The sequence below is a fragment of the Schistocerca americana genome, chromosome 1 (genome assembly GCF_021461395.2).
Source record: "Schistocerca americana isolate TAMUIC-IGC-003095 chromosome 1, iqSchAmer2.1, whole genome shotgun sequence".
In the NCBI taxonomy this organism is placed as follows: Eukaryota; Metazoa; Arthropoda; class Insecta; order Orthoptera; family Acrididae; genus Schistocerca; species Schistocerca americana.
The window spans coordinates 146985498-147009537 of record NC_060119.1 but is presented as its reverse complement, the minus strand read 5'-3'; the positions used below and the strand labels follow the sequence as shown (position 1 = coordinate 147009537).

At 42.7% G+C, this 24040-nt stretch overlaps 1 protein-coding gene and 1 pseudogene across 4 annotated transcripts in view; both read right to left on the bottom strand.

The window, feature by feature from the left end:
• The window catches only part of LOC124551307 (protein-tyrosine sulfotransferase-like), a 911580-nt gene that overhangs the window by 866226 nt on the left and 21314 nt on the right, over positions 1 to 24040 (bottom strand). The gene's annotated exons all lie outside the window — the stretch shown is intronic.
• LOC124556739 lies at positions 16372 to 16488 on the bottom strand (annotated as a pseudogene).

Genomic DNA, 24040 nt, shown 5'->3' with positions numbered 1-24040 from the left:
AGCCTAAGAACACCACACACATCCAAGCCCGAGGCAGGATTGGAACCTGCGACCGTAGCGGTCGCGCAGTTCCAGACTGTAGCGCCTAGAACCGCTCGGCCAGTGACAGGTGACACGTACGTAAGCATCCTGTCTGATTACCTGCGTCCATTCATGTCCATTGTGCATTCCAACGGACTTGGGCAATTTCAGCAGGACAGTGCGACATCTCACACGACCAGAAGTGTTACAGAGAGGCTCCAGGAATATTCTTCTGAGTTTAAACACTTCTGATTGGCTCGATTGGGCCATTCTTCTTTGACGGCACAGTTACCCGTAAGGTGTACCTTCAGAAGCTTCAGACATCCATTTTATCTGCCATCTTAGACTTGTATGGAGACGGAAGAGTTTACTTTCAACAAGATGGTGTCCCAGCGTTAGGGCGTATCTTGACGAAAATCTACCAGGAAGATGGATAGGCCGTAGAGGTGCTGTGGAGTATCCACCACGTTCCCCAGACCTAACCCCTCTGGACTTTTACCTGTGGGGAACACTAAAGGACGTCAATTATCGACAAAAGCCTCGCACATTCGATGAACTTCGAGAATCCATCGTACATTCGTGTGCAAATATCCAACTGAACACGTTGCAGTCAGTAGTTCGTGCTGCAGTTCGGCGGCATCGTTTGTGTGTGGATGTTAATGGTGACCATTTCGAACACCTACAGCGATATCTTTAAGTTGGACTTTAAGCTACACTTTCACCAAAAATGAGACAATTCCGTCAATTAGTTTGCAAGTTATGGACTTTTAAACAGTGGATACATTTTTTTTGGACCCTTTTGTATACGCGGTTAAACAGACCTAAACCTAAAACCAGTAGATTATGTGCACTTGTAATGTAGACCCCATACAGAAACGAATAAAAAAGTGGGCTTCTTTCCGCACTGTGGGAAGCGAATCTTCACATCCAGCAGGACGGCGCCTGAATGTAATCGTTATGTAAGAATGCTATTGTGGTGTCACCGCCAGACACCACACTTGCTAGGTGGTAGCCTTTAAATCGGCCGCGGTCCGTTAGTATACGTCGGACCTGCGTGTCGCCGCTATCAGTAATTGCAAACCGAGCGCCGCCACACGGCAGGTCTAGTCTAGAGAGACTCCCTAGCACTCGTCCCAGCTGTACAACCGACTTTGCTAGCGATGGTCCACTGACAAAATACGCTCTCATTTGCCGAGACGATAGTTTAGCATAGCCTTCAGCTACGTCATTTCCTACGACCTAGCAAGGTGCCTTTATCATTTGCTATTTATCTTGTGATGCATGTACTGTCAGACCGATGTTCACCAATTATGGATTAAAGTTAAGTATTCCAGAAGCTACGTACTATTTTTGCTACTATAAGACCTTGACCTGTTCCAGACCTCACGCCAGCCTGCGTGAGCTAAACGCGTGCCTTTCGGCTACCCGTCATTGTGGATTGGCTGTCTTGCCAGTCCACAACAGAAACGACGTAAATATCACCTGCTGCTACTGCTTCATTCAGCGTGTACGCTCACATCTATTACGCCAGACAGTAGGCTTGAAGTCGTCAGATACTAGCTCACCTACAAATCATTAATTATCGCTTTAATCAAGCACTGTCGATGCTGCAGCACTGGTGCCAAGCCGTCAAGTGACCTTCCAACGATGACGTAACTCAAAACAGTGGAATGGATTGTATATGGCAGGCGGTTGTATGAAACCAGTAATTTCCAACCCCGATTATTTAAAGAATCAAACTCCCATGCATATAAGGTTTATATCCCCCTAACTATGAGTCACAAAACGACTTAATTTTGAAGCTACATTCGGTGCTACACTATGTGATCAAAAGTTTCCGCACATCTGGCTAAAAATGACTTAGACGTTCGTGGCGCCCTCCATCGGTAATGCTGGAGTTCAGTATGGTGTTGGCCCACCCTTAGCCTTGGTGACAGCTTCCACTCTCGCAGGCATACGTTCAATCAGGTACTGGAAGGTTTCTTGGGGAATGGCAGCCCATTCTTCACCGACTGCTGCACTGAGGAGAGGTATCGATGTTGGTCGGTGAGGCCTGGCACGAAGTCGGCGTTCCAAAACATTCCAAAGGTGTTATGCAGGATTCAGGTCAGGACTCTGTGCAGGCCAGTCCATTACAGGAATGTTACTGTCGTGTAACCACTCCGCCACAGGCCGTGCATTATGAAGATGTGTTCGATCGTATTGAAAGGTGCAATCGCCATCCCCAACTTGCACTTCAATAGTGGGAAGCAAGAAGGTTCTTAAAACATCAATGTAGGCTTGTGCTGTGATAGTGCCAAGCAAAACAACAAGGAGTGCAAAGCCCTCTATGTAAAACACGACAACACCATAACACCACCGCCTCCGAATTTTACTGTTAGCACTACACACGCTGGCAGGTGACGTTCACCGGGCATTCACCGTACCCACACGCTGCCATCAGATCGCCACATTGTGTACCGTGATTCGCCACTCCACGCAACGTTTTTCGACTGTTCAGTCGTCCAATGTTTACGCTCCTTACACCGAGCGAGGCGTCGTTTGGCATTTACCGGCATGATAAACAGAATCCCAGCATAGATGCATAAACCAGGCGCTTGCTGCGGAGGTCCATACACGACAACGTTCGCTGAACAGTCGTTGAGAGGACACCGTCGGTAGCCCCTTGGCTCATCCGGGCGGTCAGTTGCTCGACAGTTGCACCGCAGTTGCCTCGGCGCCGGTTTTCGATAGCGCCATTTTACCATCCATGGCCTCGTATTTCAACCACGGTGGCACGCGAACCGTTTGCAAACTTAGCCGTTTCGAAAATACTTCCACCGTCAGCCCGAAAGCCAATGATCACGTACTTTTACTCTCCGCTGCTAGTCTGTGAGTGGTTTTTGCACGTTAACGTCAAATAATGTCACATTAATATGACTGGAATGTGTAGATCAATACAGTACATGTGCATCGATTTGGAGACTTGACAACACTGCAGAATAGAGTTAACCTGTTTGGACGTGTCAATGAACACAATGTGAAGAAAGTTGCCCGATTTGTTCAACGTGTCTACAACGAATGGTGTAGCTCTTGCAGGCATGTAACACGACGTAATAACGACGGTGGTAAAGATTGGTTGGTTGGTTGGAGAAGGGACCAAACTACGAGGCCATCGGTCCCTCCGACCTTGGATTAACTAAAACCGATAAAATCCCACAGTAGAAGAGGGAACTACAATGTCCATAAAATGATAAACTGTTGACTGGGAAGGAAGGAAAAGGGCGGAAGAAAAGGGGAGGGAAAGAAAGTGACCAATTACAGGGGCTGAAGGAAGAAGCACAGGAGACAAGAGAGACGCTCAAGACATAACAGACCCCATAAGGAAAGGAGTGGGAAGGCACCGTGTACCACCAAACCCAGTTGAAGCCAATGCAGTCGCAGCGAATGGGGACGGTGATAAAGAGATCCTAACCGCAGGGAGCGGTGTCTATACTCTGTTCAACATAAGAATAAACCTCCTGTAAACAGTACGCCATGTATTCTTCCGCGTTTGCTTGGATCTCATTGTATTTCGTTTTACGTGCAGCGGAAGCCAAGCTGTGACCAACACAGTCAAGTACGATAATAAACACTCGTTTTATGCTGTATTAACACGCACACAGACTGAGCGATAATGTACAGGACAACAGCTTTACCGGCGCATTAAATTTTGACAGCACTGACCAACCAGCGGTCCAACTAACCTGCAATGATGTGAGAAGTTGCAGTTCAGACGTAAAAAGAGGCGGGCAAAGAAACAATATAGCTTCGAATGTCATTTAATTTTCAAAGAGAATGAAATAATATTCGGCAAAACTCCAGCACTACCGCGCTCTTCTTGGTGACCAGACGGAAAGCGTAAAATACCCTCGCTCTCACCTGACATACCATTCTGATTACAAACAAGGGCAATGAAAATTCCTATTTAAACGCAGGGAAATTTTTCTGAACGAGCTATGTGTGATGCAAAAGTATACCGTAGGCATTTCACCGCATTGTTGAATACTGAAGTCCTGAAGGTATTAATTACAGACAGTCGTCTGATAATCTCTTAGCTCTTTTCTTATCCGAATCCGAGAAACACATTTCATTTCTGGAACGTTTGTACCAGGTCGATCAACAACACAAGCTACGAAGCCAACCAGGCGCCGCATTTTCTCTTCTTCTTTTGTAACATGCCTTTATATATCACGCCAGCGTACGGCAGTGAAATGTGAAAAAGCTGCGTGCGTTAGTTCCAGTATGTCTGGCAGCTTAACGGTCTTGTTATTTCTCGGGCCAAATCCCTTAAATTGGTTCCAGATCAGTTCTGTTAGGTCCATATTGTGATGGTACAGTGGCAAATATAAAAATGCAGCATTTGTATAGTGCCAGATGCTGTGAAAATGATTGTTTCTCGTGTTTCTACAACGCCTGCCTACATTGGTGGCAGAAAACAATGGACATAGTCCAAATAGAGAGTATACGGTTTTTTATTTTTGCCTTAAAAAATTAAATTGTTATGTTTTTTTTAATTCAAGTAACCTTTATTAACAGTCTTTCATAAAATATCAATAATTGATAATTTATATTTGAAATGAAAACAGAAATTTCGCGTGCAATATTTAAATTAAAAACAAGAAGACGTGCATTATTCATAAAAATGATTAATTTTAAAATTACAGGATGTAGGTATTTCAAATTGAACAAGAAAAGAAATGACAGAGGCGAGGCTTGAACTAGCGAATAATGAATTGCAATCTGATTTCAAGATACTACGCTACAGATTCTGCTATACATCGAATGTGCAATTGTGTCTCAACTGTATGTAATACTGTCCCTCGGGAAACTCAAAGCCGAGTATCTCTGTAAATTTATGGCAACATTAAGAACCACCTATTTCTCGGCACTTTTTAACCGCGTTCCACACGCTTGTTTCACTACGCAACAGAAAGTAACCTCGGCCATTTTGATACTGCCGTGTTAACAGCGCGACAATCAAAGCACAACAGTGCAGAGGCTGTGACTATACGATTTTTGAAATAAAAACTACATAGCTCAAGCGTGACTAAGAAAAACGTTGATGAAAGTTAATACATTTGAATATCTTACAATTTCATTTAACGTAACTTAGTAGTAATATATCTAATACGTTAAGTAGGACCTTCTTCCAAGAGCATAACACCAGTGTAGGTGTGCTACAGCTTCTGACTAATCATCAGGTTTTGGGGTTGTTCCAGGGAGAAGACCAGACAGCGAGATCATCGGTCTCATCGGATTAGGGAAGGAAGGGGAAGGAAGTCGGCCGTGCCCTTTCAAAGGAACCATCCCGGCATTTGCCTTGAGCGATTTAGGGAAATCACGGAAAACCTAGATCAAGATGGCCGGACGCGGGATTGAACCGTCGTCCTCCCGAATGCGAGTCCAGTGTGCTAGCCACTGCGCCACCTCGCTCGCTACATCAGGTTTATTCTGATAATTAACGGAGTATAGTGACACGGCATGTCAATGACAATTCGCTGAAAACCCCGTAGAAATTGCTGCTGCCAGTCAATGCATCAATGCACATCCATTTCGACCAGTTTCGTGAGAACATTACGAAGGAAATTGCATAGAAATGGGCAGTAGAAGCAGACTACCCCGCAAAACGTCGTTGCTCACAGTGGCGCATGAAGAGGCAATGGGCCCGAACATCCCAGAAACTGGGCAGAGCTGAATCGAGGCGTCTAATGTGCATCGGCGTGTCGAGATTTGCCTCTTTTCGGGTGATGTAAGGTGTCGAGTGGATCGCCAGCCTACATTGTATGGTAGGTGTACTTCAGGGTCTGTGATGTTTTATGGTTGCTTGTTCTTAAAGGGTACAGTGAACATAATCCTAGATGTTCAACATATCAGTGACTAAATATTACAGTTTCTTCTGTATCTTCATATTGATTATGCTATGGATATTCCCTTGTTCAAAAGCACCGCATCGCATCTCAAATGGTCCGCTAAATCTTTCGTTTTAATCCTATAAAAACTGGGACTATTTGGAACAACAGGTGAAACGTAATCGACATCTCTGCAATTTGGCAGTTGTATGAGATCTATTAATCAATGAGCTGCTTCAGCTGCATACAGCATAGATGAAGAATCTTGCGATCCTCTTCCACGCCGAACTGGTGGTATCAGCTTGAAAACACCTGAGGTGGGGGTCACTAATTTTTTTGTCCAGTGTGCTTACGTTCAAAGTGCCTTACAATATCGTACTCCTTTAAAATTGCGTAGTACCTACACAGAATGGACCTCTGACGTTGAATGTGACCCATAAGTATAATCATGACATTTCGCCGGAATTTTTGTGTTCTCACCATCTCAAGCAGTAACGGAAACAAAAGAAAAATTCGGAGTAGGTATTAAAATTCATGGAGGAGAAGTAAAAACTTTGAGGTTCGCCGATGACATTGTAATTCTGTCAGAGACAGCAAAGGACTTGGAGGAGCAGTTGAACGGAATGGACAGTGTCTTGAAAGGAGGATATAAGATGAACATCAACAAAAGCAAAACGAGGATAATGGAATGTAGTCAAATTAAGTCGGGTGATGCTGAGGGAATTAGATTAGGAAATGAGACACTTAAAGTAGTAAAGGAGTTTTGCTATTTAGGGAGTAAAATAACTGATGATGGTCGAAGTAGAGAGGATATAAAATGTAGACTGGCAATGGCAAGGAAAGCGTTTCTCAAGAAGAGAAATTTGTTAACATCGAGTATAGATTTAAGTGTCAGGAAGTCGTTTCTGAAAGTATTTGTATGGAGTGTAGCCATGTATGGAAGTGAAACATGGACGATAACTAGTTTGGACAAGAAGAGAATAGAAGCTTTCGAAATGTGGTGCTACAGAAGAATGCTGAAGATCAGGTGGGTAGATCACGTAACTAATGAGGAGGTATTGAGTAGGATTGGGGAGAAGAGAAGTTTGTGGCACAACTTGACAAAATGAAGGGACTGGTTAGTAGGACATGTTCTGAGGCATCAAGGGATCAGAAACTTAGCATTGGAGGGAAGCGTGGAGGGTAAAAATCGTAGAGGGAGACCAAGAGATGAATACAGTAAGCAGATTCAGAAGGATGTAGGTTGCAGTAGGTACTGGGAGATGAAGAAGCTTGCACAGGATAGAGTAGCATGGAGAGCTGCATCAAACCAGTCTCAGGACTGAAGACCACAACAACAACAACAACCATCTCAACATCTTCGAGGTGACAAGGAAAATCAAAAAATGAAATAATTCAAGTTACCAGCCGCAAGTTCATACTCAACTGCGTCATTATTCAATATTTAAACGAAAATGTTATTTTATAAATTAGTATGAGCTACGAGAAAAGAAAGCTACGTACATCTACATTTGGAGACTACTGGAAGTTAAGTAATCACGCTTTCAGTTTGACAAGAAGCTCAAGAATGTACCAGTTGCATCTTACCAAGCTGAGGAGTTGACACGGAAGGATAGTTCATCACAGACCATTACATTGGTCATACTTATGTCTCGATTGCACTGCAGCGTTTGTTCAAGTTGCTTCTAACCACCCACCTGCTTCGGAGATTTGCGAGTCGTTGGATCTCGTCCAAAGGGCTTCCTTGGCAAGCCTCCCGGAAGCAACTAGCCATTACCTCGTTCCGTGTAATACAGCCACGCTATCGGCCTCAGCTGGTTTAAGTGTAAATCACCTTAACGGCGCAGCACGTGTCACGGACGAGATAGCACACCTGGTGCTGGTGATCGACCAGATACTGTCTTGAGGACAGGACAACCACGTTACCACTGCAGATAACCGAGTGACTCTTGAACATTAGGCATCGTGTTTGAATAGAAGAAAAATTTATCGATAGGTTTAAATCGAAAACGTAGAAGTGTCGGTGTAATGCTCCGGAACAACAGTGTGTATCGAAAAGGTACAATCAAAATCGAGAACCTGTCTGCAGTATGTTAATGTGGAAGTGAATGATATGATTAATGTTCCACCGACGACAAGATAATTGGGAAAGTTCGTAAGACATTACTGATGGTAAGATACAACTGGTGACTTCTTTGACAACTTCTCTCGATTAGTACTGGAAGTTTAGGCACAATATTTCATCTCTTCCCGTTTTTCACACTATATCCATCCGCTACGATACGTTTCACTTGACAAACACTATATTCGACCATATTACATAGGTGCATCTTGCCCATCGCCCAGAGGACTGAGGAAGGCAACTGTGAAGCCACCAACTAAGAGTTACGATTAAAAACTAATTTTTCTATTTATCCGTATCCGTACGTGTTATAAATTAAATCCTGCCCTCACCCCCACTGCTTCTGTCTCAACGTTCGGAGAAATCTCAGGAGGTATTTTGATACAGTTTTCACGAATAGACGGAGTGATTCACGAGGAAGGTCTGTATGTCACGCTATATATATACTGTAAACAAGTCTTCCAGGCGTAGAAACTTAGTGCGAAGCCGGGGCGAATCGCTAGTTTTTTTTATAATTTCACGAACTCCTCGACTGAGGCTGCGCAGTGCTAAGACGCTGGACTCGTATACGAGAGGATAGTGATTTCCCTAATACGCTTAAGGCAAAAGTCTGGATGGTTCATCCAAAAGAGAATAGCCGATTTCCTTCCCCTCATTCACCAATCACAGCAAGAGAACCGTCTCTAATGACCTCGTCGTCAACGTGATGTTAAACCCTAATCTTCCTTCCTTCCTTCCACTTCGAAGACAAATTTTTGTTGGGAAACTAGCAGCACACGAGGTGTGACTATAAAATAACGGAACTACTGCTTTAAAACCATTTCATTTCTATAAGATATATATTTAGTTATTTTTACCCGCAATATAATCCCCTACCCTATCCCTACAACGCTCCATGCGAATTTTCCACTGGTTGAAACAGTGCAGGAATTCATCCTCTGCGCATGACTCTTTCTTTCACTGCTTTAAGACGGAAATCTTGTTCCTTTTAATGTAGATTTGACTATGGAGAATAAATAGAAATCACATGGTGCAAAATCAGGTGAATAAGGTAGGTATTCTAACCCTGGGATGCTACACTTTGCTAGAAACCTCGTAATAGACAATGCGGTATGAGCCGGTGCATTGTCTTTATGCAGAACCAATGACGTGTTCTTCCACAATTGTGTCTTTCTTTTCTCTCGGAGATCAGCAAGAACCTCAAGTAAGTATAGTTGATTAACGGTTTAGGAATCCAGTGAAGAGACAGTTCCGTGACTATAAAAAAAGAAACAATCATTATCGTTCTGGGCGCTACAGTCTGGAACCGCGCGACCGCTACGGTCGCAGGTTCGAATCCTGCCTTGGGCATGGATGTGTGTGATGTCCTTAGGTTAGTTAGGTTTAAGTAGTTCTAAGCTCTAGGGGACTGATGACCTCAGATGTTAAGTCCCATAGTGTTCACAGCCATTTGAACCATTATCGTTTTGAATTTTGATTTGCTCATTCGAGCTTTCTTCGTTCCCGATGAAGCTGGCCCCTTCCAACTTAGTTTCTGGATCATAAGTGAAAAACCAATGTTTCCGTTCTTTCCAAGAAATTAAGATCCTTTCAATCGTATTCAAAGTGTCAGTACATATATTTTTCAAGAGCTTCTTTTTGTTCGATCGTGAGAATTTTCGGCACCACTTTCGCACATACTTCGTCTTATGTTAAACTAAATATGCAAAATTTGCCTTATCCATTGTTTGTCAATTTCTACAGTTCCCGCAATCTATCTAATATTCGACCGACGGTCAGATCGCACCAAATTACCTACTTTTTCGAAAATTTCATCCGTTTTTTATGTTGAAGCGCGTTCCGGTTATGAATCATCTTCAGCGTCTTCTCGGCCATCTTGGAAACGCTTGAAGTACTCAAAAACTTTGATTTGCTTCGTCATAAACAGTCTCCGCCATGTAAACTCTTCTTTTAGTTAAAGATATGTTAGCAGTTTTTCCAAGTTTCATATGAAACTTGAACAGCGCGTTGCTCTATTAGTACACTCATAATTTTTCCCGCAAAACGCAAAAAAAAAGTATTACACAAACGAAGGCCACGGTCACACTGATTTGTCTACAGACACCAGAGATCCCGGATTCGACTGAAGTCTTCACGCTCCACAGCTATTGGTCGTTTATCTTTGGTGTATGCGTACTTAACGCTCGATACGATCAGTACGGTTATTTTATAGCCACACCTCGTACACAGTGCAAAAGAATAATATAGCTTGTTGCTGCTATTAAACTAAATTACGGGGCATGCTAAAAAGTTATGCTTCCGAATTTTTTAACCTGTTCTTTACATCCGTTGAGGTATTACGTATCTTGCATATTACTCGGTCGACTTTCGCGCTGGTTGACTCAAGGCGCAGCTCTGCCACAGGAGGGCTCCGAATTGAAGCGTTTAACATGGCGGTGTGTAACAAAACTACATCGGCACATGAGAAGCAGCTTGCTGTAATCCCTCAGAAAACAAAGCACGAATTCCAAGAGTTTGTCCACTCATGGAGCACCCTCTCCTTCAGCATGACAAGACCAGACGACACACGACTTCTGCAACAATACTACTTCTTGGACTCACTGTCATCGATCATCTTCCCTACAGTCCCAACTTGGCCCCATCCGATTTTCATCTGTTTCCAAATCTTAAAGAACACCTTCGAGAACATTTTGATACCGATGAAAGAAGTTGTGGCTTCGTGAAACAAACATTCAACAGTGACTATATCAACAAACTGGACTCTCGTTGGCCGGCCTCGGTGGTCGAACGGTTCTAGGCGCTTCAGTCTGGAACCGCGCGACCGCTGCGGTCGCAGGTTCGAATCCTGCCTCGGGCATGGATGTGTGTGATGTCCTTAGGTTAGTTAGGTTTAAGTAGTTCTAAGTTCTAGGGAACTGATGACCTCAAATGTTAATTCCCATAGTGCTCAGAGCCATTTGGGTCTCTCGTTGGGAAAAATGTGTTCGTCACCAAGGTGACTATGTTGAGACAGGGAAAAAAAATTCCCGGATTTTTCCCGGATTTCCCGGTTGAAAATACACTTTCTCCCGGATGAAAATACACTTTTTCCGTGTTACATGACAGTATACTTTTCATCGGCAATGTAAAACTAATCAATCCTTAGAATGTTTATGGTTTTCTACAGAGACGTAGAATTTGCTGGCACTTTAGAAAACGAAACCCAGGGGGAAAAAAAACACGTTTTGGAAAGATCTTTGATGTGCAGCGACATGTACGCTGCATTTCTTCGTTTTACGGAGGTATAAATTCGAATTCCACCAACACTGCGTGTTACTTTCCGAAGCAATGAAATCGAGATTGCGACGCGCTTTTGTAAGCCAGTCATAGCTCATGTCACGTGATCTCGGCAGCTGATGACAGCACAGGACACGTAGGTAGTCAACCAATTGCAAGATCCCTCCTAAGTAGCGCGAACACACAAAAAGAAAAGTTAATGGTTTAAATTAATATACATAGTTTTGCTAGAAGAAAAACAAAGCTTTCACAAATAATATTGGTCTCGAAGATTAATAAGCTAAAAGAGAAGCTAAGCTTCCACACATAATGTTGATCATTTTGCGCGTGTTACACTTTAAGATACATCACACAAATGACCCAGTAAAATTTTTAATTACGACGTGAATGTCTGATCTGGGCTCGAAATTCTTCTAAATGGTCGTCCTCAAAGAGTTGATTTTTAAATGAGAGTCAAACGCTCTGTGATTTAAGAAATTCATCGTACATTCTCGCACAGAGTTCATCTTGCGTAAAAGGAAATTTTCAAACCACCATTCGCAATATTTTCCCGTGACCTGTTAGAAATTGGTTCGTTTCAGCAGCTGCCAGAGAGCGCCAGATAACAGGCGTCACTGCGCCTGCGCAGCTACTATGACGCAGAAACCCACCATTTTCGTACGTGTAAAATATTGAAAGATCTTGCATTATGTCATAAAAGAGACAAGACATCAAAGGATACTTCAAGAGCATCGGAATTTCCTGAACCATACTAAAATGCATAACTCGGCTTAAAGTGCACAATCGTATGTCCAGATTCGGATGTAAATTTTCTTGATTACCAGCACTGTATTATCTCATGTTTGGTTCTTTATTATGGCATAATGCCATATGAGCTAGAAGATGGAAAACGTCCACTTGAAATGCAGCGAACAGTTGAAACTAGCCAACAGCGTGAAATTAAACACTTCGTTTCAAATAAATTGACTGCCTCAGCGCAAAATATTAATAAAAGCCAAATCTCTTTAGCAAGCCGACAAAAATAACTTCATTGTTCTGCAAGGTGATTAATGCTTGCCTGTCTGAAAGATGGAAATAAAACCTGAAACTAACAACATACTTTAGCCTTCCGTAATTATGCAAAGGTATTCTAATTCATTTGGTAGCTCCCGGCCACAGAAGTCCGTTTTGTTTTCATTTAATGTGAGAGCAATAAACGAAGAGGAAACAGCAAAATCACTAAACGTAAACACAGGACACGTGGAGACTACCCACCTCCCCACTACAAATCAGATTGTTCTGTGCAGCAGTCCTGGATCTACGATATTTCCGAACCGGAGGAATTTTGATAGTGGCGCCCAGCCACACATCTGTAGCCAGAAGCGGGACAAGGTACTACCCATAGGCGACTCAACTGCGCATGCGCAAGAGCCCGCCCGCAACTGCTCAAATGAATCAAATGTAAACAGCTGTCATGTCACGCTCATCAGAGGCAATTTGTTGTTAGGAAGCACTGCATATTCTTCCTAAAGCCTTTGACACACTTTGGTTGGCAGACGCTTGTATGAGCACTGTGTTTTGTTGTTGTATATGGCGCATTTCCTTTGCGACTTAAGTTTTATTTTAGTTTTTTTTTTCTCTCGTTCATGTTTTTTTCTGCAGCATTATTCTGCAGAAGCGGGATACACTAATATCCTTCGTTAGAGTGTTTGTTCTTATCAGTCAAAATCACAAAAATTTAACTGGTAACTAAAACAAGGAAAAGTTCCCGAAATTCTAAAAGATTCCATGGTTTTTCCCGGTTTTGTCACGGACGAAAAAATTCCAGGGTTTTTCCCGGATTTCCCGGGTCGTATACACCCTGTGAGATATAAATATGTAGACATTATGAATAAAAATGTAGAATGAAAATAAAGTTCGGTTTATTTAAAAACATTTAAAAGTTTTCCCATAAAAAAATTCGGAGTCATTACTTTTTCGCACGGCCTCGTCCATTTACATTGCTGTACATACTCAACAGTAAATAGGCAACTCATACAGCAAATTGTGTTAAAACGGCGTAAACAGACATGACACAACAATTACTACATGTTGTACAATAGTATCTGGAACACCTATCGAACTAATTAAGCGAGAAATGGCGATCGAGTATGGAGATTCGCATATAAGCTTCAGTTTCCACCTTTCCACGCTACTGCAGAGATTGTCTCAAACTCTTACTCCATTCATCCATGCGCGTCTGCCTCTCACAGTAAAACGGCCACATTTCTCTTGCTGATGTGTACACAAATCACCTTCATCCTCAATGCACACAAAACAAATATATGATCTAACCTTGATATTCCGGACACATTTCGTACTCTGTTCATTTGCGTCGATAGGGAAACACGAAGGAAGTTTAGGTTTTAATTACGGCTGAAGTCACTGTAAATGGACTAGCGTCAACATCACTTTCAATCATGTTTTTAACTTACTAAGAGCTTGTAAAACCTTAATCTGAGTGCCGCAACGACTTTCCAGGGCATCATTTTACTTCGTTTTCCTTTTCTTCAACCAGAGTAGATCCAACTTTGCTTGCAGTTCTGTACGACAAATTTTACTGTTGCATGCTCTGCTTTAGAATTTTCTAGTTATTCTCAGCTGCCAATATCAGCCGCATGTATCTTTGTACATACAATAATTATACGGACTGAATGAAGCACCAAACCTAAGAGCAGAGGGTCATCAAGTCTACAGTATGTTTTATTTTTATAGCAATCTTCCGTATCCGCTACATGTACTGTTTCCTAACACCTACGAGAAACTGCATTGTTCCAATTTTCTCAACGCCATACCAAACTAAAGTGGTTTAGCACAACAGGAGTGAGGTTGAAATCAAAAGTTGCGGTTCGATTCCCGGTAAGGAGATTTGATTTTTCGCGCACTTAGTATAATTTTCCACTGCAGAAAATTTATTGCGAACAACAAAAAATGTCATGTCGAACACTGGCTTAGATTCCACATTAAACTGCAAACACAGCAAGCTTCCGATTATCCGGGTTCATGCGTGTCCGAGACTGCAATGACCAGCAAAAACGCGGACAATCCGAAAGGCACATTTTTACATCTGAAAGCCCACGTAACTTCGTATGCGTTACTCGTTGGAAATTGACAACTTATTTATAAAATTACAATTAAAGCATATTGTATATCCTATCACTTGCTTTCAGGTCACTGTCGAGAAGTAGTAGTCCTTTTTTCTCTGTTTCTCTTTTTCACTCACTTGTTTCCTAACCACTGTTCTCATATCCTGCAGACTCGAAACATCTCTACAGTCACTCTAATTCAGTGGTGCTCACTCTATATAGTAACAGATTGCTGCATCTCGTTGCCTCAGTGTTCATGATAACATATTCCTCGATCGCCTCGTCTAAGTTCTCTACCGAACACCCTTTGTTCACTATATCCGGGTTGCTAAGCTGCCCAAATTCCTGTTCACAGGCATCACTATTTACCCACTTGCGGATGTTTTCGTCGTCTACGTCTTCATAACCTGAAATCAGTTTCATACTTCGTTCAGACGAGTAACAAGACGACATTACTCGCTACTGTAACCTACAATGTCATTTTCAGCGGCGGGTGTTGTATCTTCTTCTATCCGTAAAATATGAGTCATATGCGTATTGTACATGGATATATGCGTTCTATTTATAATAGAACCAGCGCACCCCTCCCCCACAGACACTCTTGATTCTTTAAATTATCGAACTTCCATGTGTACTCAAATGCCTGACTATTATACAAATGATATATGTGGCAAATGTTTACTTAAGGATGTAAAACCTTTTGGTTGAAGAAGCAAAACCCTATTTATGTTTATTTTATTAGTTTCACATTATTTACCCATAGCCTAACGACGAAATTCCAAAAATGTTTGAAATTATCTGTAAAGGTTGTTGGAAGTCGCAAAGTGCCCTCGTTATGAAACACTGGATGAGCGTAGTGTAAGTAATTTACTCCCGGTTTAAGAATAGTTAGTTTTACACCCGTCTCAATGTCTGTGACGTCAGCTTTCGTCAACCACGCGTCGTACAATGATCGCAGTGCTTAATTTCTAAAATTTTAACTGCCAGAACGCACCTCTTCAACCATGCAATTCCCCCCCCCCCCCCCCCCCCCCGGGAGTCACAAAAATCCCAAATTTTAAGTTATTGAAATAATAGAATCAGTCCCTTCGGAACGAAGCTCACCTTATTTTGGGTGTACTGTACACACACACACACACACACACACACACACACACGCACACACACGCACACACGCACCTCGCTCCACGCAGCTATACGTTGCACCACGTCAGTCTCCGACTGCCACGTTTACTGGTGCTAGCGCAGCTGCAAATTATAGCTACACGCTGCGGTTTAATGCATGTGAAGTGTTTTAAATCTCTGGTGCCGAATCGTTCCAGTCAGTTAAAAATTCCGCAGGAGATGGCGAAACGCTGTTCTAAGCGAAATTAAGCCCTGCAATGATGTAACGTTGCAGGTCGATATGTGGATACACTGTGTAAAAATGTGTTGCGAATAGACTTACGAGTAAAGAAGTAATTAAACTTTATCCATTTCATTTTGTGTGGGTCAGGGGGATATCAACGAGAAAAAGTTTCGAAAAGGTTTGTAATTATGTGTAAAGTTTGTTGGTAGACAATAATTTTATCTTGGAACTCTTCCATTTGGTCCGTGTTTGCATAGAAAAACAGTAATATCAGAAATTGAGTCCGCCTTGATGCAAAACACCTTGTTATTCGTTTATTTCTTTATTCTCCCAAACTAGTTTCGGCGACAAATATCACCATCATCAGTGGTTTTTTTATCTAAAACATGCAGAGAATAGCATGGTTACACAAACACTTTTTTCAGCTTTCACTCCGTCTTCAGGCCACAAGTGGCCCATCGGGACCATCCGACCGCCGTGTCATCCTCGGGTGAGGACGCGGATAGGAGGGGCGTGTGGACAGCACACCGCTCTCCTGGTCGTTATGATGGTTTTCTTTGACCGGAGCCGCTACTATTCCGTCGAGTAGCTCCTCAATTGGCATCACTAGGCTGAGTGCACCCCGAAAAATGGCAACAGCGCATGGCGGCTGGATGATCACCCATCCAAGTGCCGCCCGCGCCCGACAGCGCTTAACTTCGGTGATCTCACGGGAACCGGTGTATCCACTGCGGCAAGGCCGTTGCCCTCATACAAACACAGTAGCACATTATTACATTTTTACAATACGTTTTTTGAAATATAGTTTCCTATGGATACTTTCATACTAACTTACTTATTGTATGTTACAGCATGTTTTAAGCAATTATTGTCTCTGTTTGCGACATATTTTCTGTGGGCTTGTTTTCTTTTCTGTTGCCGGTTTTTATTTTTATTTTTTTCCCTTAGAGAAAAGAAAAAAGGCGCACAGAAAATATGTCGCAAACAGCGACAATAATTGCTTAAAACATGCTGTAACATACAATAAATAAGGTCGTATGAAAGTATCCGTAGAAAACAATATTTAAAAAAACGAATAGTAAAAATGTAATAATGTGCTACTGTGTTTGTATAACCATGCTACTCTCTGCGTGTTTTAGGTATAAAAAACCACTGATGTTGGTGATATTTGTCACCGAAACTAGTTTGGGAGAATAAAGAAATAAACGAATAACAAGGTGTTTTGCATCAAGGCGGACTCAATTTCTGATATTACTGTTGTTGGTAGACGGTTAATGCTCTCAGTCTCAAATACTGGATGAATATAGTCTGAGTAATTTGTGCACTATGAGATACACAGTTTCTAACTCTAATGCATGACTTACTGTGTCAAACCTTTTGCGTATAATTAATTATATCTCTTAACGAGTAGATTATGAAACTGTCTTAAATTTTAAATTTGGTCCATAATTACATGAAATACAGGGGAACCAACTTTTTATTACTCCTGGAAGCTGTTAGACAGGCAACGTGCAACTGGGACTGGATAGCTGTTTTAAACTTTTTGATACAATAGGTATTACAGACTTTGTTGGTCATTTTTCTACAAATCACCGAAATACGCGCGGCTAATCCGCAAACCGAACAATCTGCATCCTGACTATAGGGAGCTTGCTGCGCCTTCGCAACTGGCTGGGGAGTCCGACATATGTCGGTGCAAGGTAACGGCAGGCTTTTCCAGTAATCACTGTGGTGTGCTCAAACTAATCTTAGATTTCAACAATCACCCCCTCCCCACCCCCACCCCCCAAAAAAAAGACTGATGCAGCTTCATTGACACTGAATGGTATTAAGAACCATGAAATTCCGAAATACCAGATATTACAAGAATATGTTGTTGAACCCGAACGCCGTTTTCAGTTGACAAGAAACTCGGTATATTTCTCTCTGCTCGCGATACTACTGTCTTCTAACGACGCGGAAATTCTGAATTGCAGTCATGAGAGAAATCCCAAGGGGAAGATTCATCACAACGTCCAGCCTCTGCAAACACCGTGTAATTACATAATCCAGAGGTGTGTGGTGAGTGCTTGCAAATTGCGCTGTAAGGCGGGTGAGAACGGAAGTGGGGGCGTGTGGGAGCATAATACCCGTTACCGCATGTTGGGCATTCCTTTCGAGATGAATGAATTCCTGCTCACCTTTACGACTCCACCCGACGGAGATCCAACTGTAACAGTACATCGTGCTTTCATTCCGCAGCACATTCCACACAAGTTTGGCATTTAGTACCGGTTGTTTGTCGACTGTCCGGGAATTGTAAACGTCATGCTATAAACTCCAGTAATGCAGAGAGCAAATCCCGACAGGGAAAAGCTTTCGTCACTTTACTGGAATTGGTAGACCGCTGTAATGCAATTCCTAAATGAACGCCAAAGAAATAAAATAGCGAATGGAATAGAGTAACAGGTCAGAGTTAGTTCACAGTACTAGGTGTGTATCAAAACTAAGAGTGAAAACATGTAAAAAGAGAATGCAAAGACAGCTTGGTTCCCACAAATGGCTTATTCGGAATGTAATCTCTGTGTTACCGCCAGTTCACAGCTGTCTGCCTTCTCAATACTGTGCTAAAATTAACGCAGTATTAACAAATACCCAAATACCGTCATTCACGAAATTCGATCGGTGATTAAATTTCTGAACGACAGATATTAGTCCCAATAGTCATCGTTAATTGCGTAAATATAGGTAGCAACTGAAATATGTTAAGAACGTGTGAGGTTGTGGTACTACGATTTTACGAAAAGATAAAATCTTGACATCTGCAGCACGGTTGAGCAAAACTCGGGTACTTTTTAAAAAAGCAACACAATGGGTAAAACTGGGGTTTGATTGGGTTTTCTGATTTTTTTCCCATTGATGATTAAATGGTTCAATTTAAATTCCTATGGCTAATTTACTCCAAACACTAAAGCAGTTAAATCGCTGTTTCTTATATTGCAAGCAAAATTAAAACACAAAGTAATAAAATAAATTCTTGTGACGGAAAATAGTTGATTTCAATAAATAAGGTGGCTCTATTTAGCATGTGTAAGGCTATCTACGTAACGTTTTGCATGTTAAATTAATTGAGTATTAACAGAATCTTCCGTCGGTTCTTGGTAGAACAACATTATAATAATAAATGAAAAGCACCAGTTTGCTTTTGTTCTACAATATTTTTTTTTATTGCTAACCGGTTTTCGGCTTACAAGGTCTGAAGATGGCCTTGTAAGCCGAAAACCGGTTAGCAATAAAAAAAATATTGTAGAACAAAAGCAAACTGGTGCTTTTCATTTATTAATTGAGTATTATTGTTTTCTTGGCGAATTTTTTTAAAAAAAATTAACCCACATTTTTTTTTGGTCTGGTTGCATTACAACAACCCTGATATCCAGACAAATGACAGATCTAGCCTTCGGACTAAGGATCATACTGGTACGAATTGCAGTATGATAGCCGGCCGTTGTGGCCGAGCGGTTCTAGGCGCATCAATCTGGAACCGCGCTGCTGGTGCGGTCGCAGGTTTGAAACCTGCCTCGGGCATGGATGTCTGTGATGTCCTTAGGTTAGTTAGGTTTAAGCAGTTCTAAGTCTACGGGAATGATGACCTCAGACGTTAAGTTCCATAGTGCTTAGAGCCATTTGAACCATTTGCAATATGATATAAAATTAGAACTGCAAGACGTTTCAAGCACACTGTTGTTGAGAACAGCAGGAAATTCTAAGTTATCGTTATGTCTATGACGGGTGGCAAAAATGCAGATGCACTCGTTCCGGAAGTAACAAAAATTTACGGATGGGTGATTTTTTGATCATCCACGTACAGTCCTGATCTTAAGCACTGTAAATAACGTATCATCTAACATCTTAAAAACAAACTGAACGTTTCGCGGACATGAAAGTGTCAGTACCAGAGTGGCTATAAGTGGATAGGATTTTATTGATGCCAAGACGCGTGTCTGGTTTTCCGAAACCCATTATCATTTACCCCAAGCAGATCTCCAGCGAGACCGAGGGCTGCCCTAATATCAGTATACAGGACACACGTAGCCACGATATGCTGTACTGAAAGCGGCACGCCACAAACTTCACAGAACGGTGGATCCCCCCGTCGGAGGAGGAAGCCATGCGTTAAAAGGCTATGCCCGATGCGCAGTCTGGTAAGCAAAATCTCCTTCCAGCGGCGAGGCTGACACGAAGTCCGACAAGCCTTTGTGGTCGATTTGAGCGACCGCAGTTTGTCTGACAACTGTAACCATTCAATCTCCCACTGATGCATGATCCATCTGTCAGAAAATGAGATAATGGCGTGCAACGGGATGGGACATTGATGGACAGCATCATGCCAACATGCTTTCTTGGCAGCCTTGTCAGCCAAGTCGTTACCCTCTATCCCAACGTGGCCAGGTACCCGGCGGAAGATCACTTCCTTGCCAAGGTGTTGCAGCCGCTGTAAGGAATCATGGATGAGCTGAATCAGAGTGTCCACCGAATACATTTGGTGAAGTGCTTGCAGTGCACTAAGACACTCGGAACAGACAAGAAAACTCGTACAGTGATGTCTGTGAACCCTCTTCAGTGCCATCAGAATGCCATGTAACTCCGTATCATAATTCGTAAATTGTAATAATCTGTAAAATGTTCTGGAAGACGCACTTGAAAAACCCTATCAGGGAAAACCGCAGAACAACCGAGAGCATTTCCTGCTGGGATTCATCTGAACAAATAACGATAAAACTATGGTACATACTTAAAATAGACGAAAACAAAGTCGTAAAAACCAAATCTGGAGTACAACTTTCCGTGTACTGTGTCAAGCATAAAGTCACTTTAGGCCTCTGAAGACACCAAGGCAGCAGTGCGTTCCATCCCTGGGAGTGTATTTTCTTGCCCGAGAGATCTAGATCCTTGAGACAGTCTGTAGCACGTATACCAAATGGCTCAGTCACTTGGTGCCGATTCCTGAACAGTCGTTCAAGGGTGGGTTGAATCACTGACCTAAATGCCAATGACTGACCTGACGCTGAGATTTTCAGCGCCTGTTGAGCCAAAAGGAGACGTCGCCGAAACCAGAGTGGTGGTTCGCCAGCCTCTGCACACAGACTCTGAACTGGGCTGGTCCGAAAGGCTCCAGTCGATATCGGAATGCCCTCATGGTGGACAGCATCTAACATCCGGAGGTAGGAAGGACTGGCCAATCCGTAGACCACGCTGCCATAGCCTAAGCGTGATCGAACAAATGCCCTATAAAACCGCAGGAGGCGGAACCTGTCAGCTCCCGATGTTTTTCCGCTCAGGCACTTCAAAACGTTCAACAACCGGAAGCCCTTTGTTCGTAGGTATTTCAGGTGTGGGAGCCAAGTTAATTTCGCGCCAAATAATAAACCCAAAATGCGCACAGTGTCTTCAAAACGTAAAATACGGTCTCCCATTGTAAGCTCTGGTTGATTAAAACTCCGATGAGCACGGTTAAAATTGGCACACACAGTCTTCTCAGGCGAGAACCGAAAACCAGTTGTCTGCGCCCAGGTTTCCAGCCTCCTAATGGTCAGCTGTAGCTGCCACGTCGTCGTTGTCGTAAGATCAGAGGAAAAGATTGCGAAGTCATCTACAAACAAAGAGCATTTGACAAGGTTCCTGACTGTGGAGTAAATGCCATTAATAGCGACGGTAAACAATGTGACACTGAGGTCATTGCCTGGGGCACACCATTCTCCAGAACATAGTAATCAGACATGGCATCGCCAATGCGATAACGAAAACGCCGGTCCTAGAAAAAGGATTGGATCAGAAGCGGCCGGCGTCCACGTAGTTCCCATTCATGAAGTTGGCGAAGGATGTTGTACCTCCAAGTAGTGTCATATGCTTTTTAGAGGTAAAAAACACAAACTAAATGGTTTCGGCGTAAGAAGGGCTCCTGTATGGTCGTCCCCAGTAGAATTAAGTAGTCAAGAGTGGAACGGTAGCGCCTGAAACCGCACTGGGAGCGGCTCAGATGACCTCGGGACTCGAGCAACCAGACGAGGCAGCGGTTGACCATGCGTCCAAGAGTCAACCCATACAACTGGTAAGGGCGACACTCCGGTAACTGTTAGGGGCACTACGGTACTTGCCTGGTTTCCAGAATGGAATTAATATTGCCTCCTTCCAAGTCGTAGGGTACTGTCCATCAAACCAGATCTGATTGAAACAAAAGAGGAGCTGACCTTTCGCTTCAGGGCACAGATGACGAAGCACGGTATAACGGATCTTATCAGGTCCTGGAGCAGTGTCTCTAGCTGCAGATAAAGCTGATTCCAGTTCCCACGTGGAGAATGAATGGCTGTTTCACCATGAACAAATTTAACACATTTTGCGTAAATATGTCGAAAGTTGCATTGACATATGAGTATTGTAGAACAATCACCCAAATCACTTACATTCATTTATTAATCATAAAGGAATTACAGACATTGGCCTGCAAGCGGGCATTGATTGAAGTTAATGCGAAAAGTTGTAAATTTGTGCCGGACTGAGATTAGAACCCGGGTCTCCTGCTTACTGGGCAGATGCTCTGACGATTAAGCCATACGGACACTGTGGTCGCTGCAACTCCGCGGGCTACCCTAGCACACTTCCCGTGACACCCAAATTCTCAACTCATCCACACACTACCAATGTAATGCCCCTTGGCATTATCGTCATCACTTGCGTCATTTCGCAAACTCCCGTAAGAGTTCGAGTCCAGCGTATATCCTCGCTGAAGAGATCATTGGCCGTCTCGCCTTTACACACATACAGGGTGTTTCAAAATGAACATACCGGTTTTAAGGAGTTGTAGCATTTATTACGATCAACTTACAATTGTAAATAATACACCAAATGAAAGAGCAAGTGAAACAGTTTTGTTTGTGTACCTGTGCGCAATGGGAAGAGTATGGAATGACAAAGAGTGACTGAAAAACGTGTTGAACAAATGGGAGTCTTTCACGCTTAGCCCCAAGAAATATCCCCGCGGAAAGTTTATGTGTCTTTCTTTTTCGCTGAATCACCTGTAACTGATGTTTCTTATCTTGATGTGCTACAGCTGTGGCCTGTGCCTCAATGGGAGAAGCTGAACAACACATCTTTATTTGTGAGCAAGATGGTGCGCCACCTCACTGGCATAACTCACAAGGGAACCTCCCCATCGCACCCCCCTCAGATTTAGCTATAAGTTGGCACAGTGGATAGGCCTTGAAAAAGTGAACACACATCAATCGAGAAAACAGGAAGAAGTTGTGTGGAACTATGAAAAAATAAGCAAAATGTACAAACTGAGTAGTCCATGCGCAAGATAGGCAACATGCACGTTGCACGTTCCCGTAGTATCAGTGAGTACGCTATACATGCCTACAAGGGAACCTCCCATCGCACACTATTATTCACCAAATTCAAAGGACCTCGCTTAGATTGAAAACTTTCTGAGAGTGTCGTATGCAAGCCTGAACATCTCTTGGCTAGTGCACAATTAAATATACAAGAAAAGGATAAAAAAATGCGGCAAGCTGTATCACTAAGGGATCGTCTTTTAATTTTCCATTTTTGCAAAGAGTATGTATCACAAATGTAATGGATTCATGTTTACGCTAATATTAAAAAATAAACGAAAATTTACGGATATATTTACTGCCATTCTACTTCCCCTTGTGGCGAAACAAAATAATCTGTGAATTCATTTTCCACCTCCCTAACTAGCGGTGGCCAAATTACACATGTTTACAGGTGCAATAGTACATTGGTTTTCGGCCCATCTGTCTTTCCTTTAGTCTCCTTTTCGAAGCTGAAATTTTTGAGCCGGTATTGCCACACAAAACTCCTTTAAGTCTGAGAAAAACTTCAAGGCAGGGGCAAGTTGTACAAGTACTTGCAGCAGCAAGGTGCAAAAAATTGTTTCCGCTAATTTGGGGAAGCTACTTCTGGAAGTTGACGGACTTGGGGAAGTCGACTTGCTGGAGGTGTTCCCCTGTCACAGAATTTGCAGAAGTAGTTTCTGCAAGCAAACTGCGGAAATTCACTTGCTAGTGGACACGCGCCTTTAAAAAAATACTCCCCCAGATGATGAATTTGTTAAATCACTCCATGGAGCAAGTTTGAAACCGACCTCTGGCTCTGCAGGTCTATGGTTACCTTAAAGGCTGAAGATTTTTAAAAAATCGATTTTTTGTTGCTTAAAATGTTCTCAGGGGTGCCTACTTTACTGCAGTGTTCATCCCGAGTTTGTCAGAAACTCCGCTATCGAGTTACACGGTGATATGTT